General features: G+C 41.8%; 1 long non-coding RNA gene across 2 annotated transcripts; it reads left to right on the plus strand.

Annotated features, from left to right (window-relative positions):
• Window positions 1-2234: 2234 nt before the first annotated feature.
• LOC139963166 (uncharacterized) lies at window positions 2235-5452 on the plus strand. 2 transcript variants are annotated; one of them, XR_011791512.1, is made up of 2 exons: window positions 2235-2505; window positions 4248-5452. It is a non-coding gene; the product is annotated as an uncharacterized lncRNA (long non-coding RNA). The 2 variants fall into 2 exon arrangements; XR_011791511.1 differs by having other exon boundaries at window positions 4267-5452.
• The last annotated feature ends 4986 nt before the right edge of the window (window positions 5453-10438 follow it).

The following is a 10438-nucleotide window of genomic DNA, read 5'->3' on the forward strand; positions in this document are numbered from 1 at the left end:
CGGCACCGATAAATCGAATGTGCGGTACCGATCAATCGAATGTGCGGTACCGATCAATCGAAAGTGTGGTACCGATCAATCGAAAGTGTGGTACCGATCAATCGAATGTTCGGTACCGATCAATCGAATGTGCGGTACCGATCAATCGAATGTGCGGTACCGATCAATCGAATGTGCGGTACCGATCAATCGAATGTGCGGTACCGGTAAAATGAATGTGCGGTACCGATCGATCGAAAGTTCGGTACCGATCAATCGAATGTTCGGTATCGATCAATCGAATGTGCGGTACCGATAAATCGAATGTGCGGTACCGATCAATCGAATGTGCGGTACCGATCAATCGAAAGTGTGGTACCACCGATCAATCGAATATGCGGTACCGATCAATCGAATGTACGGTCCCGATCAATCGAATGTGCGATACCGAAAAATCGAATATCGGGTACCGATAAAATTGATGTGCGGTACCGATCGATCGAATGTGCGGTACCGATCAATCGAATGTGCGGTACCGATAAATCGAATGTGCGGTACCGATAAATCGAATGTGCGGTACCGATCAATCGAATGTGCGGTACTGATCAATCGAATGTGCGGTACCGATCAATCGAATTTGCGGAAACAATCAATCGAATATGCAGTACCGAACAACCGAATGTGCCGTACCGAACAATCGAATGTGCTGTACCGCAAAAAAATGAATGTGCGGTACGGATCAATCGAATATGCGATACCGAAAAATCGAATCTCCGGTACCGATAAAATGGATGTGCGGTACCGATCGATCGAATGTGCGATACCGATCAATCGAATATGCGGTACCGATAAATCGAATGTGCGATACCTATCAATCGAATGTTCGTTACCGAACAATCGAATCTCCGGTAGCGATAAAATGGATGTGCGGTACCGATCGATTGAATGTGCGGTACCGATCAATCGAATGTGCGGTACAGATAAATCGAATGTGCGATACCGATCAATCGAATGTGCGATACCGATCAATCGAATGTGCGGTACCGATCAATCGAACGTTCGGTAACTATCAATCGAATGTTCGATCACGATCTATCGAATGTTCGGTACCGATCAATCGAATGTGCGGTACCGATCAATCGAATCTGCGGTACCGATCAATCGAATGTGCGATACCGATAAATCGAATGTGCGGTACCGATAAATCGAATGTGCGGTATCGATCGATGAATGTGCGGTACCGATCAATACAAAGTTCGGTACCGATAAATGAATGTGCGGTACCGATCGATTGAATGTTCGGTACCGATAAACGAATGTGCGGTACCGATCGATCGAATGTGAGGTACCGATAAATCGAATGAGTGGTACTAATCAATCGAATGTGCTATACCGATCAATCGAATGTTCGATCACGATCAATCGAATGTTCGGTACCGATCATTCGAATGTTCGGTACCGATCAATCGAATGTTCGGTACCGATCAATCGAATGTTCGATACCGAACAATCGAATGTGCGGTACCGATCAATCGAATGTGCGGTACCGATAAATCGAATGTGCGGTACCTATCAATCGAATGTGCGGTACCGATTAAACCAATGCTCGGTACCGATAAATCGAATGTTCGGTACGGATCAATCGAATGTGCGGAAACAATCAATCGAATATGCATAACCGATCAATCGAATGTGCGGTACCAAACAATCGAATGTGCCGTACCGAACAATAGAATGTGCCGTACCGAACAATCGAATGTGCGGTACCGAACAATAGAATGTCCGGTACCGATGAAAATGAATGTGCGGTACCGATCAATCGAATGTGCGGTACCGAACAATCGAATGTCCGCTACCGAAAAAAATGAATGTGCGGTACCGATCAATCGAATCTGCGATACCGAAAAATAGAATCTCCGGCACCGATAAAATTGATGTGCGGTACCGATCGATCGAATGTGCGGTACCGATAAATAGAATGTGCGGTCCCGATCAATCGAATATGCAGTACCGAACAATCGAATGTGCCGTACCGAACAATCGAATGTGCGGTATCGAACAATCGAATGTCCGGTACCGCAAAAAAAATATATGTGCGGTACCGATCAATCGAATGTGCGATACCGATCAATCGAATTTGCGGTACCGATCAATTGAATGTGCGGTACCGATCAATCGAATGTGCGGTACCGATTAATGGAATGTTCGGTACCGATCAATCAAATGTGCAGTTGGAAGTCTGACCTCAATATATGACAGTTACTAGCAAATTTTCGAGCACAGCTACTTGACCCGAAAGTAATTGTTTCGCGCAAATCCGGTTCTACGGACTTCGGTTCGCTACTTCCATGTATGGATGTAATCGGTAAAATTCGCAAACATCCCAATGTCATTCGGGTTTACGAGTATCGTAGCTCGATAAAGGATACTTTAGAGACTCAAATACGATCATTTCCGGAAAGAAACGAAGATTTTACCAATAGAACAGTGCATTTTCTTATCGACGACCAACGCAAAAACATAAAGGTAAGTCAAATCGAGTCGACGTCTATCGTTATGTGACTTTCGCGTCTTAGACAACTTTTAACCGTAAAAATAGCATTTTTGTAATATATAAGCTTGAATCTTACTCATATTTTTCAGAAAAGTTGTAACTCCCCCGAAAAGTGTGATTTTTTGGTCAACGAAAATGGTGCTCCTATGTGCTTTTGGTTGCCCCTAATACATGTATCCTAACGTACATAATACACATATACACGAAAGCACCGTATCCTATAACGTGCAGCCTAGCGCTATATGTCGACTATGATGTAGCTAGTGCTAGATTTGCAACGTCTCGTATTTTTCGTAATCTTTCTATTCGGCATAGATTCCCTTCATTTTTTTGCGTTAATATGGAAAAATCAGGGAGTTGATAAGTCACGGTACTACTTATGGCTACTAAATAGTTAAAATTTAAAATTTCGAGGGCATAGCGGACAGTAATATTACTGTACTAGGCCCCTAGTACAAGCCTAGGCTAGCCTATAGGCCTAGTACTTTTGTATTTACTAAAGTAATATACTACGACAAGTTTTTACTACAGGTAGGCCCTAGCCTAGTTTTAGTAATACTAGAATACCTGCATAGTTTAGTCCAATTTTAATAATGGACTAAGGCTTATAACCTTTAGTTCTTAGCCTACGCCTTCTTGTCCTTGTGTAATAATTCTAAGGGGCCTGTTCTTGAAAAGATTTGGACTGCATAAGATACAATTTAGTATTATTATTATTTTACAAAAATTATTAGTAGTACAAGTAGACTGCCTTTGTACTATGTATAAGTTAAGATCATGGCTTATGATGAGTTTTATTAAAGCTGGACTGGGTGAAAATTTCCGCCATCCTGGGATCGGGATCCATTTCAATGTCACTTTGTTACAAGTGTTCAAGACCGGTATTAGATCCATGACTTAAGTCTAGGCCCAATTCCCTATGCTTAATATGTAGAGCAAGATACGTAACACAGAAATAAAACTAGCTTGCTTTATACTGCTTACACTTTATACTTATTGCTATTACAGTTAGACCTACTGCTGGTACTTGAGAACAATTGCACCTCATAGAGCCATGTAGTTGTACATAGCTACTTATAATTCCAGGTGACTTAAAACAATATCAGGGATCATTTTGTGACAACATGTTTTGCTGTTAACGAGAGTTTACGATCTTTTTATTGTTATGTTGTTTTCTATGATAGGTACAGTAGTAGAAGTACTTAGTTAGTCATTCACGTACAGTCTTCCCTATGTGTGTGTGTGTCACACACAGATTTCTCTAAGGTGCTTTCCCATGTATATATGACCAAAAAAAAGTTATTCCCAAAAAGAAGAAAAGTTTCATTCACTATTAGATTTGTTTTGTTATGTATAATGACTAACATTGCAAAATGCAGTTCCACTGGTATTAAGTATTAGCCCAGAGAGCTTCCAGAGTTTATTACATCCTCATGTTTATTATCCTCATATCTGAAGTCTTCATATAAGAGTTTATTTATAGAAATCTGTTAATAAATGTAGTCTCACATTCTATTTAATACTATATATCTTTAAGTTCCTAGCTCTCTTATATGTACCCGTAGTAAGAAGGAATGCAGCCTGTGGATCAGTTAAGTGCCTGTTGTTACAACTCTGCTCCAAACTATTGTTTGTTTAATCAGGTTGTATTATTAGTGTGCTACCTTTAAGCAATTTTGTTTTCTATATATGTGTAATTTACATTTTTCCTCAGTTTCTGTTATACTTTATAGAAAGAACAAGTTGTGTGCAGCAACAGGCTGTAATATACTCAGCAGTCTCATGCCTATTCTCTAGCTAACTCGAACAGGTTATTGGCCCAGACACATACACTGGAAGTTAACTGTGTAGAATAGATTGTTGTTTGGAATTTATGTGCTGATTTTGGAACCATTTCTTTGGAATTGTCGGTACTTAAATTGGTTAATTTAGTCGTGACAACTGACCAATATGGCTGGAACAACAGAAAATATGACGTGGAAAATTAACAAAATGGATGGCTCGAACTGGCTGACATGGAATTTCCAGATGAGACATTTGTTTCTTGCAAAAGGCCTGTGGGCTATGAGGATGGCTCAGGAAAGTTGGGGGTTACTGTATGTGAGAAGTAGAAGAGTGCAAACTTGAAAAAGACACAACTGGCATTTTTCACCATTGTGCTTGCAATAGCATCTAGTCAGCTGGAATTAATTACAACAAGTGAGAAACCTACTGATGCTTAGGATGCCTTGCGTACTCTGTTCGAAAAGGATTCTCTAACCAACAAAATTCAGCTCAAGAAAAAGTACCTCAGAACTGAAATGGCAGAGGGCAAGTCAGTTGGAAATAATTTGAATTATATGAAAGGAAGTATGGATCGTTGGGCTGCTATTGGTGCTCCTATTTCTGAAGAAGATCAGGTTGTTAAAGTTATATGTCAAGTTTGGACTTATTTATTTACTTTCTACTCTTACCTTTTACTTTTATATATTTGTCTTTTAATTTTAATCTTATGCTATATGTCACAGGTATATCTCACCATTTCAAAGTTACAAAACTATCCATCCTGCCACCTGAACTGTTTTTGCTATGTCATGCCTTCACTATGCCACCTTGAAATACCCCTTCCAGTCATAATGCACTTGACATTGTGTGTGATTTTTTTTCAGACAACATTATTGTATGAAGTCTTCACAGTATGAAGTGTGTTTCATTTCAAGAAGTATTCAAATTTTGTTAAGCTATTCCTTCCATTTGAACAAAGTATTTCACTTTGAAGTGATCGAAGTAATTTATATTTCATGCCCATATTTTCACAGGACATTAAAACATGTTCTTTCATGGAGAGTGTCACACAAATGTTTTTTGTTTTCTTTTTTCTGTTGCTTAAAGTGCCTTATTGTTACAGTTATAAAATCAATAAAAGACCAGGCAACTCTATTTCCACTGTTGACTTATGTTCTACTATGCATGTGTAAAAGAAAAAGAAAACAGCCCTACTCAAAATATTTGGTCAGAGTATCCATAGAACGTAATGTATCCAAACACGTCCTGTGTACTGAAAGTCAGCTTTTAATTAAAGTCCCCATATGTGGCAAAACCACCTCATCCCTCCAAAATACCCTAACTCTTCCCAAAGCTGGTGAACACCACACCCATCCCAAAGCTGGGAAACTCCAAACCCTTCCCCAAATCCGCTAAGCACCACATTCCCTCCCCAAAACCCCTAAAAACACCACACCACTCCCCTAAACAACACACCCCTACCCAAGCCACAGTACTTAACTTCAATATTGGCAAGCAGTTATGTAGTGTGATACATGAACCAAACAAGGATTGGTATTGACTGGAAAACTGTTAACTGATATTTATTGATGAATATAAGCAACAGATGAGTACCCAGCTTTGCAGAATCTCACTGAGTAAGGGCTACTGTGGAATTATGGTAAGTGGGTAAGTATAAATCATTTGGTATTGTAGGTATAAATCATTCGGAATTGTTGGAAGTTCCTTAGAAAGCAACTAGAAATAAGGTTTGGCCTAGGCCATGTTACCTTTGTATATTCAATGTGGTATGACCCCTTCAGTTTTGACAACAGACTCAGGAAAATTTGTGTTACCTTAATAGTTACCACCATTAATTTAGCTAGAAAGGAAACACCATCTCCCTTGCCCCCTCCCCCATTTTGTCTCTCTTACCCCTCCCATACGCAGCTCTCAGTAATTTCACATTTTACCTAATCATATATTAGAATTTGGGACAAAATTTCTTCCAAACCTTAGCACAACTTAAATTACTTAATTTCACGCCACAAAACCTAACATTCCTAATAGACCGTACACTAAAGGAATGGGTTCCACTACATTGAAAACGATTTGAATGAAGTCTTGTCGGTAGTAGCCCATAGCATGAAAACGGCTTGGCGAAAGTCTACCTAATTTCAAAATGGCGGCGACAGCAACAAAATCGCCGAGTCGAGGTAATCGTTTTGTGACTGGCCGTCTTAGACAACCATTTCACCGAAACTTTACAGCATCATGTAGGAGAGTACAAGATCCACAAATGGGAGAACTTTTTTGCTGTAACTCTCTTTCGTTGGTTCGTTTTGGCCTATTTTGTGTCAGTTAGGAATACATGTGTGAGGACGAAGTTGGATTGCAATCGTTGTTTCATAGGTTTTCGTTGATTTTTTCTCGGGTATCTTTGCCCTACCATACATTGGAATTACTTTTAATCCATTCTGTGAGGTTCCGGTAAGTTGTAAACTATCAATGTCTGTAAATTCTGTGAGTGAAACGTAGGACCGACTCTACGTTAAATGCGGGCAAATTCAAATTTAATGATATGCGTGATCGTTGATCATTCTTCGAGGTCACGGGGTCAGACTTCCAACTGTGTGCGGTACCGAACAATCGAATGTGCGGTACCGAACAATCGAATGTCCGGAACCGAAAAAAATGAATGTGCGGTACCGATCAATCGAATCTGCGATACCGAAAAATCGAATCTCCGGTACCGATAAAATTGATGTGCGGTACCGATCGATCGAATGTGCGGTACCGATTAATAGAATGTGCGGTCCCGATCAATCGAATGTGCGGAAACAATCAATCGAGTATGCAGTACCGAACAATCGAATGTGCCGTACCGAACAATCGAATGTGCGGTACCGAAAAATCGAATGTCCGGTACCGCAAAAAAATGAATGTGCGGTACCGATCAATCGAATGTGCGATACCAAAAAATCGAATCTCCGGTACCGATAAAATGGATGTGCGGTACCGATCGATCGAATGTGCGGTACCGATCAATCGATTGTGCGGTACCGATCAATCGAATATGCGGTACCGACAAATTGAATGTGCGATACCTATCAATCGAATGTGCGGCACCGATAAATCCAATGTGCGGTACCGATCAATCGAACGTGCGGTACCGATATATCGAATGTGCGGCACCGATAAATAGAATGTGCGGTACCGATCAATCGAACGTTCGATAACTATCAATCGAATGTTCGATCACGATCAATCGAATATTCGGTACCGATCAATCGAATGTGCGGTACCGATCAATCGAATGTGGGATACCGATCAATCGAAGGTGCGGTACCGAACAATCGAATGTGCCGTACCGAACACTCGGATGTGCGGTACCGATCAATCGAATGTGCGGTACCGGTAAAATGAATGTGCGGTATCGATCGATCGAATGTCCGATCCCGATCAATCGAATGTGCGGAAACAATCAATCAAATATGCAGTACCGAACGATCGAATGTGCCGTACCGAACAATCAAACGTTCGGCAACTATCAATCGAATGTTCGATCACGATCTATCGAATGTTCGGTACCGATCAATCGAATGTGCGGTACCGATCATTCGAATGTGCGGTACCGATCAATCGAATATGCGGTACCGATTTCTCGAATGTGCGATACCTATCAATCGAATGTTCGTTACCGATCAATCCAATGTTCGGTACCGATCAATCGAATGTTCGGTACCGATATATCGAATGTGCGGCACCGATAAATCGAATGTGCGGTACCGATCAATCGAACGTTCGGTAACTATCAATCGAATGTGCGGTACCGATAAATCGAATGTGCGGTACCGAACAATTGAATGTGACGTACCGAAAACTCGGATGTGCGGTACCGATCAATCGAATGTGCGGTACCGGTAAAATGAATGTGCGGTACCGATCGATCGAATGTGCGGTACCGATCAATCGAATGTTCGGTACCGATCAATCGAATTTGCGGTACCGATCAATCGAATGTGCGGTACCGATCGATCGAATGTGCGGTACCGAACAATGGAATGTTCGGTACCGATCAATCAAATGTTCGGTCCCGATCAATCGAATGTGGGGTCCCGATCAGTCGAATGTGCGGAAACAATCAATCGAATATGCAGTACCGAACAATCGAATGTGCCGTACCGAACAATCGAATGTGCGGTACCGAACAATAGAATGTCCGGTACCGAACAATAGAATGTCCGGTACCGAAAAAAATGAATGTGCGGTACCGATCAATCGAATGTGCGGTACCGAACAATAGAATGTCCGCTACCGAAAAAAAATGAATGTGCGGTACCGATCAATCGAATCTGCGATACCGATCAATCGAATCTCCGGTACCGATAAAATTGATGTGCGGTACCGATCGATCGAATGTGCGGTACCGATCAATCGAATGTGCGGTCCCGATCAATCGAATGTGCGGAAACAATCAATCGAATATGCAGTACCGAACAATCGAATGTGCCGTACCGAACAATCGAATGTGCGGTACCGAACAATAGAATGTCCGGTACCGAAAAAAATGAATGTGCGGTACCGATCGATCGAATGTGCGGTACCGATCAATCGAATGTGCGGTACCGATCAATCGAATGTGCCGTACCGAACAATCGAATGTGCGGTACCGATCGATCGAATGTGCGGTACCGATATATCGAATGTGCGGTCCCGATCAATCGAATGTGCGGAAATAATCAATCGAATATGCAGTACCGAACAATTGAATGTGCCGTACCGAACAATCGAATGTGCGGTACCGAACAATCGAATCTCCGGTACCGCAAAAAAAAGGAATGTGCGGTACCGATCAATCGAATGTGCGATACCGAAAAATCGAATCTCCAATACCGATAAAATCGATGTTCGGTACCGATCGATCGAATGTGCGGTACCGATCAATCGAATGTGCAGTACCGATCAATCGAATATGCGGTACCGATAAATCGAATGTGCGATACCTATCAATCGAATGTTCGTTACCGATCAATCCAATGTTCGGTACTGATCAATCGAATGTGCGGTACCGATCAATCGAATGTGCGGTACCGATCAATCGAAAGTGCGGTACCGATCAATCGAATGTTCATTACCGATAAATCGAATATGCGGCAAAGATAAATCGAATGTGCGGTACCAATAAATAGAATGTTTGGTACCGATAAACAAATGTGCGGTACCGATCGATCGAATGTGCGGTACCGCTCAATCGAATGTGCGGTACCGATCAATCGAAAGTGTGGTACTGATCAATCGAATGTGCGGTACCGATCAATCGAATATTCGATCCCGATCAATTGAATGTTTGGTACCGAACAATCGAATATTCGGCACCGATAAATCGAATGTGCGGTTTCGATCAATAGAATATGAGGTACCGATCATTCGAATGTGCGGTACCGATCAATCGAATGTTCGGTACCGATCATTCGAATGTTCGGTACCGATCAATCGAATGTTCGATACCGAACAATCGAATGTGCGGTACCGATCAATCGAATGTGCGGTACCGATAAATCGAATGTGCGGTACCGATCAATCGAATGTGCGGTACCGATTAAACCAATGTTCGGTACCGATAAATCGAATGTTCGGTACGGATCAATCGAATGTTCGGTACCGATAAATCGAATGTGCGGTACCGATCAATCTAATGTGCGGTCCCGATCAATCGAATGTGCGGAAACAATCAATCGAATATGCATAACCGATCAATCGAATGTGCGATACCGAAAAATCGAATCTCCAATACCGATAAAATCGATGTTCGGTACCGATCGATCGAATGTGCGGTACCGATCAATCGAATGTGCAGTACCGATCAATCGAATATGCGGTACCGATAAATCGAATGTGCGATACCTATCAATCGAATGTTCGGTACTGATCAATCGAATGTGCGGTACCGATCAATCGAATGTGCGGTACCGATCAATCGAAAGTGCGGTACCGATCAATCGAATGTTCATTACCGATAAATCGAATATGCGGCAAAGATAAATCGAATGTGCGGTACCAATAAATAGAATGTTTGGTACCGATAAACAAATGTGCGGTACCGATCGATCGAATGTGCGGTACCGCTCAATCGAATGTGCGGTACCGATCAATCGAAAG

Source organism: Apostichopus japonicus, chromosome 3 (genome assembly GCF_037975245.1).
Source record: "Apostichopus japonicus isolate 1M-3 chromosome 3, ASM3797524v1, whole genome shotgun sequence".
NCBI classification, from domain to species: Eukaryota; Metazoa; Echinodermata; class Holothuroidea; order Aspidochirotida; family Stichopodidae; genus Apostichopus; species Apostichopus japonicus.